Below are 12783 nucleotides of genomic sequence, written 5' to 3'. Positions count from 1 at the left end.
GGTGCTGGACTACATCTATTCTTGGCTCTGATGATGCAGCGGTTACCTGTCAGGGACGTGGGAGCTCCATGTGAGGTCATTCCTGCATGGGTTTTGTGTTTGCTTTGCTTGTTTTTAAGAGTTTTGCTTTGCTTTGGTTATGGGTTTTTCTTCATTATCTCAAACCAGCTGGGTAAAGTACCAGCCAGAACAGGTTTTTTTAGGCAGGGAAGTTTAATGACCTTCCTAAGCCCTAGGCACTGTTACTTTTAAGATCTCCACCCTACATCGTAAAAAATGGACCTATATCCTGTATTAAATCTAACATATAATTATAAGTAGGGTTGAGTTGCTTTTGAAATGTTATGTGTTGTAGGTAGTTACTTAAATGTTAATTTTGATTTTTAAAGGTTTTCATATTCTGGAGCAATAAGGTTTTTCTTCAGGTCTCAAACATTTTCATGACCTGGAAAAGCTCATAGACGCTGGGTAGTATGTCTGTAGTGCAGGACTGATGTGTCAGGAGGAATTCCAGTGTTCCTCAGCCCTGCAGTTATCCAGACATTGATGGGGGCTCTGATGTGCCTCATGAAACACATGCTGCTGGGTTTACAAAAATAAACCATGAACAGATGACTGCAGTATGACATGGTCAGGTGCTGTGGGGGGACCAAGCTGAGCTGGGGCAGAGGAGGAGCTGACTGTGATGCTGTCCTGGAGCAGGTGGTCCCAGGCCGGGTTTTGGGGGCTGCCTGTGTGGTAAGGTGAAGAGGCGAGGGGCACAGGGAGTTTGGGGAAAAGCTGGCGGTGGAAAGGCGTAGAAGAGGCTTGGAACAGCCTGGTACGTGGGGAAATCATGGGCAGTTGTTGCTGCTGGGGTGACATGCGCAAAGTGGGTTGTGGTGGTGACGAATACCATCACAGGGGTGGGGAGGGGCTGAGTATGGAAGGCCTTTCGTGCACCTTGGACAGGTGTAGACTCATCCTGGGCACGTGACCTGCTCCCCGTGCCCCTCACTGCTGAATACTTTTCGGGTTTAGTTGACGTCCCTCAATACGTATCAGTAGTGTAACTAAGTTTCTGACCCTCTCTGTTCTGTATAGTGTTTGATAAGTTCTCTTTTGTTTGCTTTGTTCAGTTAGCTCTTTTTTCTTAAAGGAAGTAGAAATACTTTAGCTTTAAAAGTAACTTTTTGTTGCTGTATACCACATACATCAGGAAAGTGCAAATGTAAGTATACAGGGAAATTAGCCTAATTTCAAAACACATAATCATTATGAAAACATCAAGCAATATTAAAGATATATAAAACAAGTAACAGGCAAGAGCTAATATTCACTAATATGTCATAGCCATCTTTTAAAGTTAGTATCCCTGGATCCATTTCACCCTTTAATGTCTGCAAGGGGATTTTATTCCATGGTGTGACGTATTTACTTAACTAGGTCTTCATTGATGAACATTTAGATGGATTCTTATTTTTGTAAACTATTAGAAACACGTCAATGAAAAAAATCTTCCTTGAATGTACATCTTTGTGCACTTATCTTCTCTTAAAATGATTTTACTATGAAAAATTTTAAGCATATAAAAATTGAGTAGTATGATAAGGTCCCACATATACCCAGCTTCAGCAGTTACCAATGTTCTACAATTTTTAAAATAATCTACACATCCATAATTGTTTTTCCTCTGTCAGAGTATTTGAAAGCAAGTACCAGTCATAATACCATTTCACCTATATACCTCAGTCTTTTAAGTTAAAGACTCAGAAGCATAATAATATTAAATAAACAGAGTTGATATTAATTCCTAATATCATCTAATATTATGCAAATAAGGATCCGTGCAAGGTCTAAACATTGGTTGATACAGCTCTTTTAAGTCCTTGGTTTATAACCTTCCTCTCCTTCTGTATCTCTCATGCTAATTATTTGTTGAAGAAAACAAGTCATTTATTCAGTAGAATTTTCCACAGTCTGAACTTGGCTGATGACCTCCTTATGGTATTATTTAACTTGTTCTTCCAGACACCATCATAGCCCATAAACCAGGAGTTAGATCCAGAGGCTTGATTCATTTGTTAAGTTTGATTACTAAGTTCAAGTGTTGTCAGCCCCTGCAGTATTCATTCTAAAGTTTCCCATCCATCTTTTACCTAATGGTTTTGACACCCTTTTATGATCATTGTCTACATTCATTATATCATTAGGGTTTTCAAAATGATGGCTTTTAGCAACTTTTGAGGTAATTGTAGATTCACATGCAGTTGTAAGAAATAATACAGAGTGATCCTGTATGCCCTTCATCCAGTTTTCCCCAAGGGTAACATCCTGCTTCAGTGTAGTCTGGTATCACACCCAGGGAATTGATGTTGATACAATCCATGGACCAGATTTAGATTTCGCTGGTTTTACATCTTCTCATGTATGCATGTGCATGTGCATTTAGTTTTATGCAGTTTTATCACATATGTAGATAAATGTGGATAACACCATGGTTAAGAATCCGTTCCATCACAAGGATCTCTCATGTTACCCTTTTATAGCCACAGCCACCTCCTTCCCTCCCCGCTGACCTCTGGAACACTGTTCTCCATTTCTATAATTTTGTCATTACAAGAGTGACATATAAATGGAACTATGCAGTATGTAATATTCTGAGATTGGTGTTTTTTTTCAGTTTAAATTCCCTTAAGATCCATCAAAATAGTTACGTGTATAACAGTTTATTCCTTTTTATTACTCAGTGTTTCATGATATGAATATACCACAGTTGGTTTAACCATTCACATGTCGAAGGACATTTGGGTTTCCAGTTTTGGGGTATTACACGTGACTATGCTATGAGCGTTCGTGTATAGGTTTTTGTGTGAACATAAGCTTTCATTTCTCTGGCATAAATACTCAAGAGTGTATTTGCTAGGTCTATGATAAGGACATGTTTAGTTGTGTAAGAAACCGCCATTCTTTTCCAGAGTGGCTATACGGTTTTGCATTCCCATCAACAATGAATGAAAGATCTAGTTTCTCTGCATCCTCACCAACATTTGATGTTATCACTGTTTTATTTTAGCCATTTTGATAAATTTGTAAATCATGATTTTTAAATTCTATCATTCCTTCAGTGCTTTTGAGCTGTAATTCTTCTATAAAGAAGAACTTTTTCATCAGCCATTTGGTAACCTTGAAATACAGTCTGTATAAGAATTTGATTATTTTTCTTATTTTCAATGCCTACCTCCCCACCTTGGTAAGCCAGTTTCCAGAAAAACAAATAAATGCCCTTTTAGCTTCCAGAGTGACTAATTGGCTTTTTAAACCATATCATTATAAACACATGGATTTTTAAAATATTTGATGTGATTATCTTCCAGGTAAATTAGTAGAAGAGAAATCGCCATGTCAAAGGGTAGGCAAATTTAAGATTTTGATATAGATTACCCCACTCCTCTCCAGAAAGGCTGTATCATTTTATGTTCTTAGCAAGAGTATATAAAATATTTATTTTTCTATACTCTAGCCAACACCGGTGTGGCCAGTTTTTAATTTAAACATATTTTACCAATCTGATGGCAACTTGATATCTTAGTATTTCTATTTTCAGTTCTTTAGTTACTAGAAAAGTTGATCATCTTTTCATGTTATTGCCTACTTAAAAATTCAGCCAATTGCCTATTAATTACCTTTACCCATGTTTCTATTAAGATACTGATTTTTTTACGTTTTTTTGTTGTTTTATCTGTCATCCTTTTCCTTGATGGTTGCTGATTTTTATTTGTTTAGAAAGGTCTTTCCTTAAGATTATAAAATTTTATACCCATTTTTTGATGCCTTCCTGTGATTTTACAGTTTAGTTTAAATATTTGTTCCACATATGGTTTATTTTGTATAAGGTATGAAGTAAGAATCCAGCATTACCTGTTTCCAAATGTCTGACCAGTTTAATACAGATTGGAAAAGAAAAAGTAAAACTGTCACTGTTTGCAGATGACATGATACTATACATAGAAAATCCTAAAGATGCCACCAGAAAACTACTAGAACTAATCAATGAATTGGGTAATGTTGCAGGGTACAAAATTAATGCACAGAAATCTCTGGCATTCCTATACACTAACAATGAAAAATCAGAGAAATTAAGGAAACAATCCCATTTACCAATGCAACAAAAAGAATAAGACACCTAGGAATAAACCTACCTAAGGAGGTGAAAGACTTGTACTCAGAAAACTATAAAACACTGATGAAAGAAATCAAAGAAGACATAAACAGATGGACAAATATACCATGTTCTTGGATTGGAAGAATCAATATTGTGAAAATGACTCTACTACCCAAAGCACTCTACAGATTCAGTGCAATCCCTATCAAACTACCAATGTAATTCTTCACAGAATTAGAACAAAACATTTAACAATTCGTATGGAAACAGAAAAGACCCCAAATAGCCAAAGCAATCTTGAGAAAGAAAAATGGAGCTGGAGGAATCAGGCTCCCCAACTTCAAACTATACTACAAACTACAGTAGTCAAGACAGTATGGTACTGGTGCAGAAACAGAAATATAGGTCAGTGGTACAGGATAGAAAGCCCAGAGATAAACCCGTGCACATATAGTCACCTAATTTACAACAAAGGAGGCAAGAACATACAATGGAGAAAAGACAGCCTCTGCAATAAGTGGTGCTGGGAAAACTGGACAGCTACATATAAAAGAATGAAATTAGAACACTACCTAAACTGTATACGAAAATAAACTCCAAATAGATTAAAGACCTAACTGTAAGACCGGACACTATAAAACTCTTAGAGGAAAACGTAGGAAAATCATTCTTAGACATAAACCAGAGCAAGATCTTTTTTGACTCACCTCCTGGAGTAATGAAAATAAAAACAAAAATAAACAAATGGGACCTAATAAAACTTAAAAGCTTTTGCGCAGCAAAGGAAACCATAAACAAGATGAAAAGACAACCCTCAGAATGGGAGAAAATATTTGCAAATGAAACAACGGACAAAAGGATTAATCTCCAAAATATACAAACAACTAATGGAACTCATTATCCAAAAAACAAACAACCCAGTTGAAAAATGGGCAGAAGACCTAAACAGACATTTCACCAAAGAAGACATACAGATGGTCAAGAGGCACATGAAAAGATGCTGAACATCACTAATTATTAGAGAAATGCAAATCAAAAATACAATGAGGTATCACCTCACACCGGTCAGAGTGGCCATTATCAAAAGATCTAGAAACAATAAATGCTGGAGAGGGTGTGGTGAAAAGGGAACCCTCCTCCACTGTTGATGGGAATGTAAATTGATAACAGCCGCTATGGAGAACAGTATGGAGGGTCCTTAAAAAATTAAAAATAAAACTATATGACCCAGCAATCCCACTACTGGGCATATCCTCTGAGAAAACCATAATTCAGAAAGAGACATGTACCACAATGTTCATTGCAGCACTATTTACAGTACCCATGGAAGCAACCTAAGTGTCTATTGACAGGTGAATGGATAGAGATGTGACACATATGTACAATGGAATGTTACTCAGCCATAAAAAGAAATGAAATTGAGTTATTTGTAGTGAGGTGGGTGGACCTAGAGTCTCATGTAGAGTGAAGTAAGTCAGAAAGAGAAAAACACCGTATGCTAACACACATATATGGAATCTAAAAAAAAAGGTACTGATGAACCTAGGGGCAGGGCAGGAATAAAGACGCAGACATAGAGGACATGAACTTGAGGACACAGCGGTGGGGAGGAAAGCTGGGGTGAAGTGAGAGTAGCAATGACATATATACACTACCAAATGTAAGATAGCTAGTGGGAAGCAAACGCATAGCACAGGGAGATCAGCTTGATGCTTTGCGACGACCTAGAGGGGTGGGATAGGGAGGCTGGGAGGGAGGCTCAAGAGGGAGGGGATGTGGGGATATATGTATGCATATGGCTGATTCACTTTGTTGTACAACAGAAACTAGCACTTATACTCCAGTAAAGCAATTATACTCCAGTAAAGATGTATTAAAAAAATTTAAAATGTCTGACCAGTTTTCCCAATGCCATTGATTAAATAAACTATCTTTTTTCCCCACAAATGTGAAATGCCATTTTTTTTTTTTTTTGGTACGCGGGCCTCTCACTGTTGTGGCCTCTCCCGATGCGGAGCACAGGCTCTGGACGCGCAGGCTCAGCGGCCATGGCTCACGGGCCCAGCCGCTCCGCGGCACGTGGGATCTTCCCAGACCGGGGCACGAACCCGTGTCCCCTGCATCGGCAGGCGGACTCTCAACCACTGCGCCACCAGGGAAGCCCTGAAATGCCATTTTTTATGCTAAATTCTCGAATCTTGAGTCTATTTCTGAGTTTTCTATTGTGTTCTATTGATTTGTCAGTCTTCAGTGTCACAGCTTAAATTACCTTTGATTGATTGTCCTTTAACATTTCTGTTATTGCATTTTGTAAATATATGAACATCATACTAGCTTGTTCATGTATTACTATTATATATCTGACTGTTGTTACTTTGTAGTGTGTTTTAATAATTGGTGCTGCTGATCTCTTTTTTTCTTTTATGACTTTGCTAAATTCACAAGCATTTTCATCCAGATTAGAAGTATTTGTGATAAATCCAGACCACCATTTTATATTTTGATTGGTATTTTATTTAATTTATATTTTAATTTAGGGAGAATTGATTTCTTTACAACTTTGAGCTTTCATCGTTAAGAACATGGTCTATCATTTCATTTATTCAGATCTTTTTTCATGTCCTTGAATATTTTTTGTTAATTTACCCCTAAATTATTGCTTTTGGTTTCTCTGTCCCTTCATTTGAGGAATGCGTTTTAAACTTGATCAGATTCATTTTTTTTAAATTAAAAATTTTTTTTTAACATCTTTATTGGGGTATAATTGCTTTACAATGGTGTGTTAGTTTCTGCTTTATAACAAAGTGAATCAGTTATACATATACATATGTTCCCATATCTCTTCCCTCTTGCGTCTCCCTCCCTCCCACCCTCCCTATCCCACCCCTCCAGGTGGTCACAAAGCACCGAGCTGATCTCCCTGTGCTATGTGGCTGCTTCCCACTAGCTATCTACCTTACTATGTTTGTTAGTGTGTATATGTCCATGACTCTCTCTCGCCCTGTCACAACTCACCCTTCCCCCTCCCCATATCCTCAAGTCCGTTCTCCAGTAGGTCTGCGTCTTTATTCCTGTCTTACCCCTAGGTTCTTCATGACATTTTTTTTTCTTAAATTCCATATATGTGTTAGCATACGGTATTTGTCTTTTTCTTTCTGACTTACTTCACTCTGTATGATAGACTCTATTTTTTTAAAGTAGGTCAAGCCTTCTGGGAAAATGTCACATTTGTAGTTTGTAATACTGGCTTTCCAAGCTGTCTCTACAGTATGTCTGGCTCCCTAAACTAACAAGCTGTATTTCCAACAGTCCTTGAGGCAAATTAAATAATGGCTTCATGCTGATAGTAGCTAATATGGTTTAGTTACTGAGTATAAATTACAACAAATTTCTGATGAAGATGACCATATGTTGTTGACCAAAATTAGATATTAATGCAAATTTGGAGTTTTAAATTGAAAACTTCAGCTATTTAAGTACAATATATGGGCAGCTTTTTATTAAGTGAAAAAAAACAAACCTACAATTAGAAAAGTTTCGTAAGGCATGCATGTGCTAGCTTGCCCAGCCTCCTTGGTTAGACCGTTTGTATCATTTATTTCATTGTACCTGGGAATCTTGTATCTTTATCTGCTGCCTACATGAGCTGTCTTTATGCCCAAACCTATTTAATCCCAAGTAGACTGTTGATAAAAGCAGCTACTATTTATTGAGATCCAGCTGTGTGAGATCCAACTATGTGTTGGGGCTAAGAGGTAGAGTCAATAATTAAGTTAGATCCGTCCAGCTCTAAACTCTTTGGGAACTTGGACTGCATTATAGGCTTCCCAGCATGTTTGGGTGTATGTGTGTGGTGTGCTTTGGAGGACTTCTTTGTTGTTCTGGGGACTTGGTGAGAGGAGGAAGAAGTTGGTCATAATTTTCACAAACCCTGTTAACACTGCTTCTAAAATATGGAATCTTTGATAATATCCCTTTCTTGAGAGAGATTCTTTATTAAGTACCTCAGTATATTTTAAATTGTAAACGTCTTGCTGAACTACCATTATTTGGTAGATTCTAGGGTCAGAATTTTTGGGAAGCACTGTAAAACCAGATTTCATAAAAAATAATGTATTTTTTTGGAAATTTTTATGTTCATATCTTTGTCCACTTTTTTGTCCACATGTTTTACATTTTCATTGTTGGTTTGTAAGGGATTTTTGTTTTGTTTGTTTTGTTTGTTTTTCGGTCATGTGTAACCACACTAAAGAATGCAAATAAATAAAAAGATATTATTGTACCTATTGATGTGGTTAAAAGTAATAATAATTTTTCTATTATAATACCTAGTGTTTTGCAAGGAATACACTGTTCATGGAAAAACTGATGTGCCCCACTGCAGAGCAATTTGGCAGTATCAAAAAATCTAACAAATATGCTTATTCATCTTGAGCCCAGGTTTTCTACTTCACATGAGTCATTTCTCATGTGTGTATATTTGAAAATAAGCTAAATGTCCAATAATAAGATTTTGGAGGTAAGAAGTATGGAATGTTGTACAGACCTTAAAATCATTGAAGAAAAATATTTAATACATGGGAAAATGTGCATAAGAAGTTAAGTTAAAAGGCAGGTTATAAAGAGCTTGTACTGTATGTTCCTAATTTAAAAAATTTTGTATATATAAGTGAAATAAAGTATGTAGACTTTGGATTCTAAATCAAACAAGCTAACCGTAAAAAGACATTTTGGGGACAGAGAAAATCAAAACATGGACTAAGTATTAGATGAAACTGAGTATTTGCTATTAGTTTTGTTAGGTATGATAATGACATTTTAGTTTTTTTAAGTGTTCATTGTTAGAGACACATACTGAAGTGTTATAGGGTGAAATTATATGAAATCTGGAATTTGCTGCGCAATACTCAAAAATAAAGGAATTAGATAAAACAACAAAAAGTAACAAATAGTGTAGTAGCTAATAATGGAATTATCAAAAGATTTAATTTAATAATGGAATTATCAAAAGATTTAATTTAGAGGGAAAATATTATTTTTAGTTCCTTAAAAACCACTTGTTGAATTATAAACAGTATACTAATTATAATTGCAAATTATTTTATGCATTAAAACAGCTGAACCTTTGCTTTTCATGCATAATATGCTGTATATTCTCTCAAACTTAGTAAAATATTTGTGTAAGCATTCTATGATTCAGAGAGACTTTCTAGGCCAAATTAGTGTGGCTTATTTGTGTATATTATGAAGTATTTTGGACACACTGAAAGGCTTAAAGAATAGTAATTTATACTCTCCCTATACCTAACATCCTACTTAAGATATAAAATGCAACCAGTATAATTGAAACACCGGTTTTACTTCTCCCTAATTGCATAATCCTTTCTCTGCCTCAGAAAGAACAATTAATCATCTCCTTTTAAACATAATAAAAGCTATGCTTTTGAACTTTATGTAAATGGTAGGGTATTCTGATGTTTTTGCGGTTTGATTTTTTTCCATTCACCTTACTCTTTCTGAGATTTCATCTGTGTTGATGTGCATAGTTCAGGTTCATTCATTTTCACTGCTTGAACTAATTTCATTGTATGAAAATGTCATAATTATCTATCCTCCTGCTGATGAACATTTAGCCGTTTCCAGTTTTTGCGATTAACAAATGATGTTACTATTAATGTTCTTTTACAGTTCTCCTTGTGCCGTGTGTGAGAGAGTCCCCAGGACACCTACCTATGAATGAAATTGCTGGATTGAAAGGTATGTGAATCTTCAGCTTTACTAAATATTGCCAGATTGTCTCCAAAAGTAGAACCTGTTTGGATGCCAGCCTTAACTGGTTCTGCACCCTTGCCAACGCTAGGTATTGTCAGACTTTTTCCTTTGTCAGTTTGATGAGTAATACATCTCATTGTTATTTTGAATTTCACTGATTACTGGTGAGGTTGGACATCTTTTCTTATGTTATTAGTATTACAGGGTTTTTTCTTTTGGAATTTTATTTTTAATATAGCAGGTTCTTATTAGTTATCTATTTTATACATATTAGTGTATATATGTCAATCCTAATCTCCCAGTTCATCCCACCACCACCACCAACCCCTCCCCCACCCCCTGCTCCCTGCTTTCCCCTCATTACAGGTATTTTTTTTAGTACTTGCATATTATGGCTGTAAGCTGTATGCAAAGTTGAAAGCATGAAGTAGTTGCTACTGATTAGAAATATACCATAATTTTATTTTTAAAACATTGACAACTTTGCAGATTTTTTGGAGGAAATAGTTTGGGATGATTTTTCGAACAGTGCATTAGAGAGTGCATGGGATTTGGAATTAAATTGGTGCTTGAATCCTGGCTTCATTTTTTATCAGCTATATGACCTTGGGCAATTAGCACAATCTCTCTTGAGTCTTTCCTCATCCTTAAATGAGTATAATACCTCCTGGTTTGATGATAGAATTAAATCTGTAACAGTTTTTGCCTGGTCATCAAAGAAACACATGGTCTTGTGTTACCCTGATGGCAGATTATGTGTTTTCTGTTGACTAATTCTGGACGCTTTTTGTCGAGTGCTGCTTTCAGTTGGTCTAATTGGGAGCAGTACTTGTTGGAATTAAGCGTTTGGTTTTCCAGAAGGAGCTCATAATAGAGGACTCCCTTCCAATCCCACCATATACACAACATCACCTTTTTTGGATGAAGACCTGCCTTTGGTGTGGTCAGTGGTGGTTCATTTTGCCTGCCTCACGATCTCTTCCGTTCCACATTATTGTACAGTATCCATTTTTTCATCACCTGTCACAATTTGTTTTAAAAATGGAACGTTTTCATTATGTTTAAGTAGAGAATCGCATGCGGGACTATGGTCAAGAAGGTTTTTTTTACTTAACTTATGTGGAACCCAAACATCAAAGCAATGAACATAACCAAGCTGGTGCAAATGATTTTCAATGCTTGATTTGGATACTTTGAGTATGTTGGCTATCTCCTGCATGGTATAATGTCGAGTCTTCTCAATTAATGTCTCGATTTGATCGCTACCAACTTCAGCTAGTCTCCCCGACCATGGAGCATCATCCAGCGAGAAATCTCCAGCACAAAACTTTGCAAACCACTTTTGACACGTTCAGTCAGTCACAGCACCTTCTCCATACACTGCACAAATCTAGTTTTTTGCATTTTGGTTTCGTTTTTACCTTTCTTGAAATAATAAAGCATAATATGCCGAAAATGTTGCTTTCTTTCTTCCATCTTCAATATTAAAATGGCTACACAAAAATTCACCAATTTTTTTTTTAATCAATTTATTTATTTTTGCTGTGTTGGGTCTTCATTTCTGTGCGAGGGCTTTCTCTAGTTGTGTCAAGTGGGGGCCACTCTTCATCGCGGTGGGCGGGCCTCTCACTATCGCGGCCTCTCTTGTTGCGGAGCACAGCTCCAGACGCGCAGGCTCAGTAGTTGTGGCTCACGGGCCTAGTTGCTCCACGGCATGTGGGATCTTCCCAGACCAGGGCTCGAACCCGTGTCCCCTGCATTGGCAGGCAGATTCCCAACCACTGCGTCACCAGGGAAGCCCCGATAATTCTGTTTCTTAAATGCACTCTGATATGACAGCTGTCACAATACAATCTAACATAATTGTTTTGAATGTAGTTAAAGACAACCAAGTGCTACTAGAGCCATCTTACAGAAAAAACCGAAAGAACCTTTTGGCCAACCCAATACATAGTTTTAGGATGAAATAAACATATTCAAATAATAGTGTGGAAGGTGGACGATACCGTGGCACATGATTAAATCCTTCCTGAAATCTGGCAACATTTGTGAAATTAAAATGCAGCCTGGGGCTTCCGTGGTGGCACAGTGGTTAAGAATCCACCTGTCAATTCAGGAGACACGGATTCGAGCCCTAGTCTAGGAAGATCCCACATGCCGCAGAGCAACTAAGCCCATGCGCCACTACTGAGCCTGTGCTCTAGAGCCCGTGAGCCACAACTACTGAGCCCGCATGCCACAACTACTGAGCCTGTGCTCTAGAGCCTGTGAGCCACAACTACTGAGCCCGCATGCCACAACTACTGAAGCCCGTGTGCCTAGAGCCCGTGCTCCACAACAAGAGAAGCCACTGCAATGAGAAGCCTGCGCACCGCAACGAAGAGTAACCCCCGCTCCCTGCAACTAGAGAAAGCCGGCGCGCAGCAACGAAGACTCAACGCAGCCAAAACAAAAAGAACAAAACAAAACAAAATGTAGCCTGATAGTTGATGCTAATATAAGTGTACTTCATCTCAGGGCCAAATGAGGAGATCGCTGGTGTACCAAACCAGAGTGGTCACATGTTTAGTGCAACCCACTTCTCCCCATACATGCACACCCACACCCTTGAGTCAACTGTGTTCATCTTCTGTGCCCTGTCAGTTTTTGACCAGTCAGAACATCAGTGACTGTGATGAAGCTGTCCAGGATCGCAATGGGTAGGTGGGAGTGACCTTGGGACCCTTTGGTTGTCCCGGAATCTGGCGTGGGTGTGGGGACTGTGTTGCTAACTGTGCAGTGTGGGAGAGATGGGCTGGGTGCCCAAGAGCTGATGGAGGAAGTACAGGCTTGTAGATAATTATGAGTTGATGTCATTGTCCCCTTGC

General features: G+C 37.7%; 1 protein-coding gene across 2 annotated transcripts in view; it reads left to right on the top strand.

The window, feature by feature from the left end:
- LOC309824917 (UPF0538 protein C2orf76 homolog) overlaps positions 1–12783 on the top strand; it is an 86281-nt gene that overhangs the window by 20385 nt on the left and 53113 nt on the right. For both annotated transcript variants that reach the window (XM_082658224.1, XM_082658225.1), the window contains exon 2: positions 9833–9901. The gene's annotated coding sequence lies outside the window, so the exon portion shown is untranslated. The remainder of the gene's footprint in view (positions 1–9832; positions 9902–12783) is intronic.

The sequence above is a fragment of the Grampus griseus genome (genome assembly GCF_964374135.1).
Source record: "Grampus griseus genome assembly, chromosome: 7".
In the NCBI taxonomy this organism is placed as follows: Eukaryota; Metazoa; Chordata; class Mammalia; order Artiodactyla; family Delphinidae; genus Grampus; species Grampus griseus.
The sequence above is the reverse complement of the archived record's forward strand: the minus strand, read 5'-3'. Positions and strand labels throughout refer to the sequence as shown.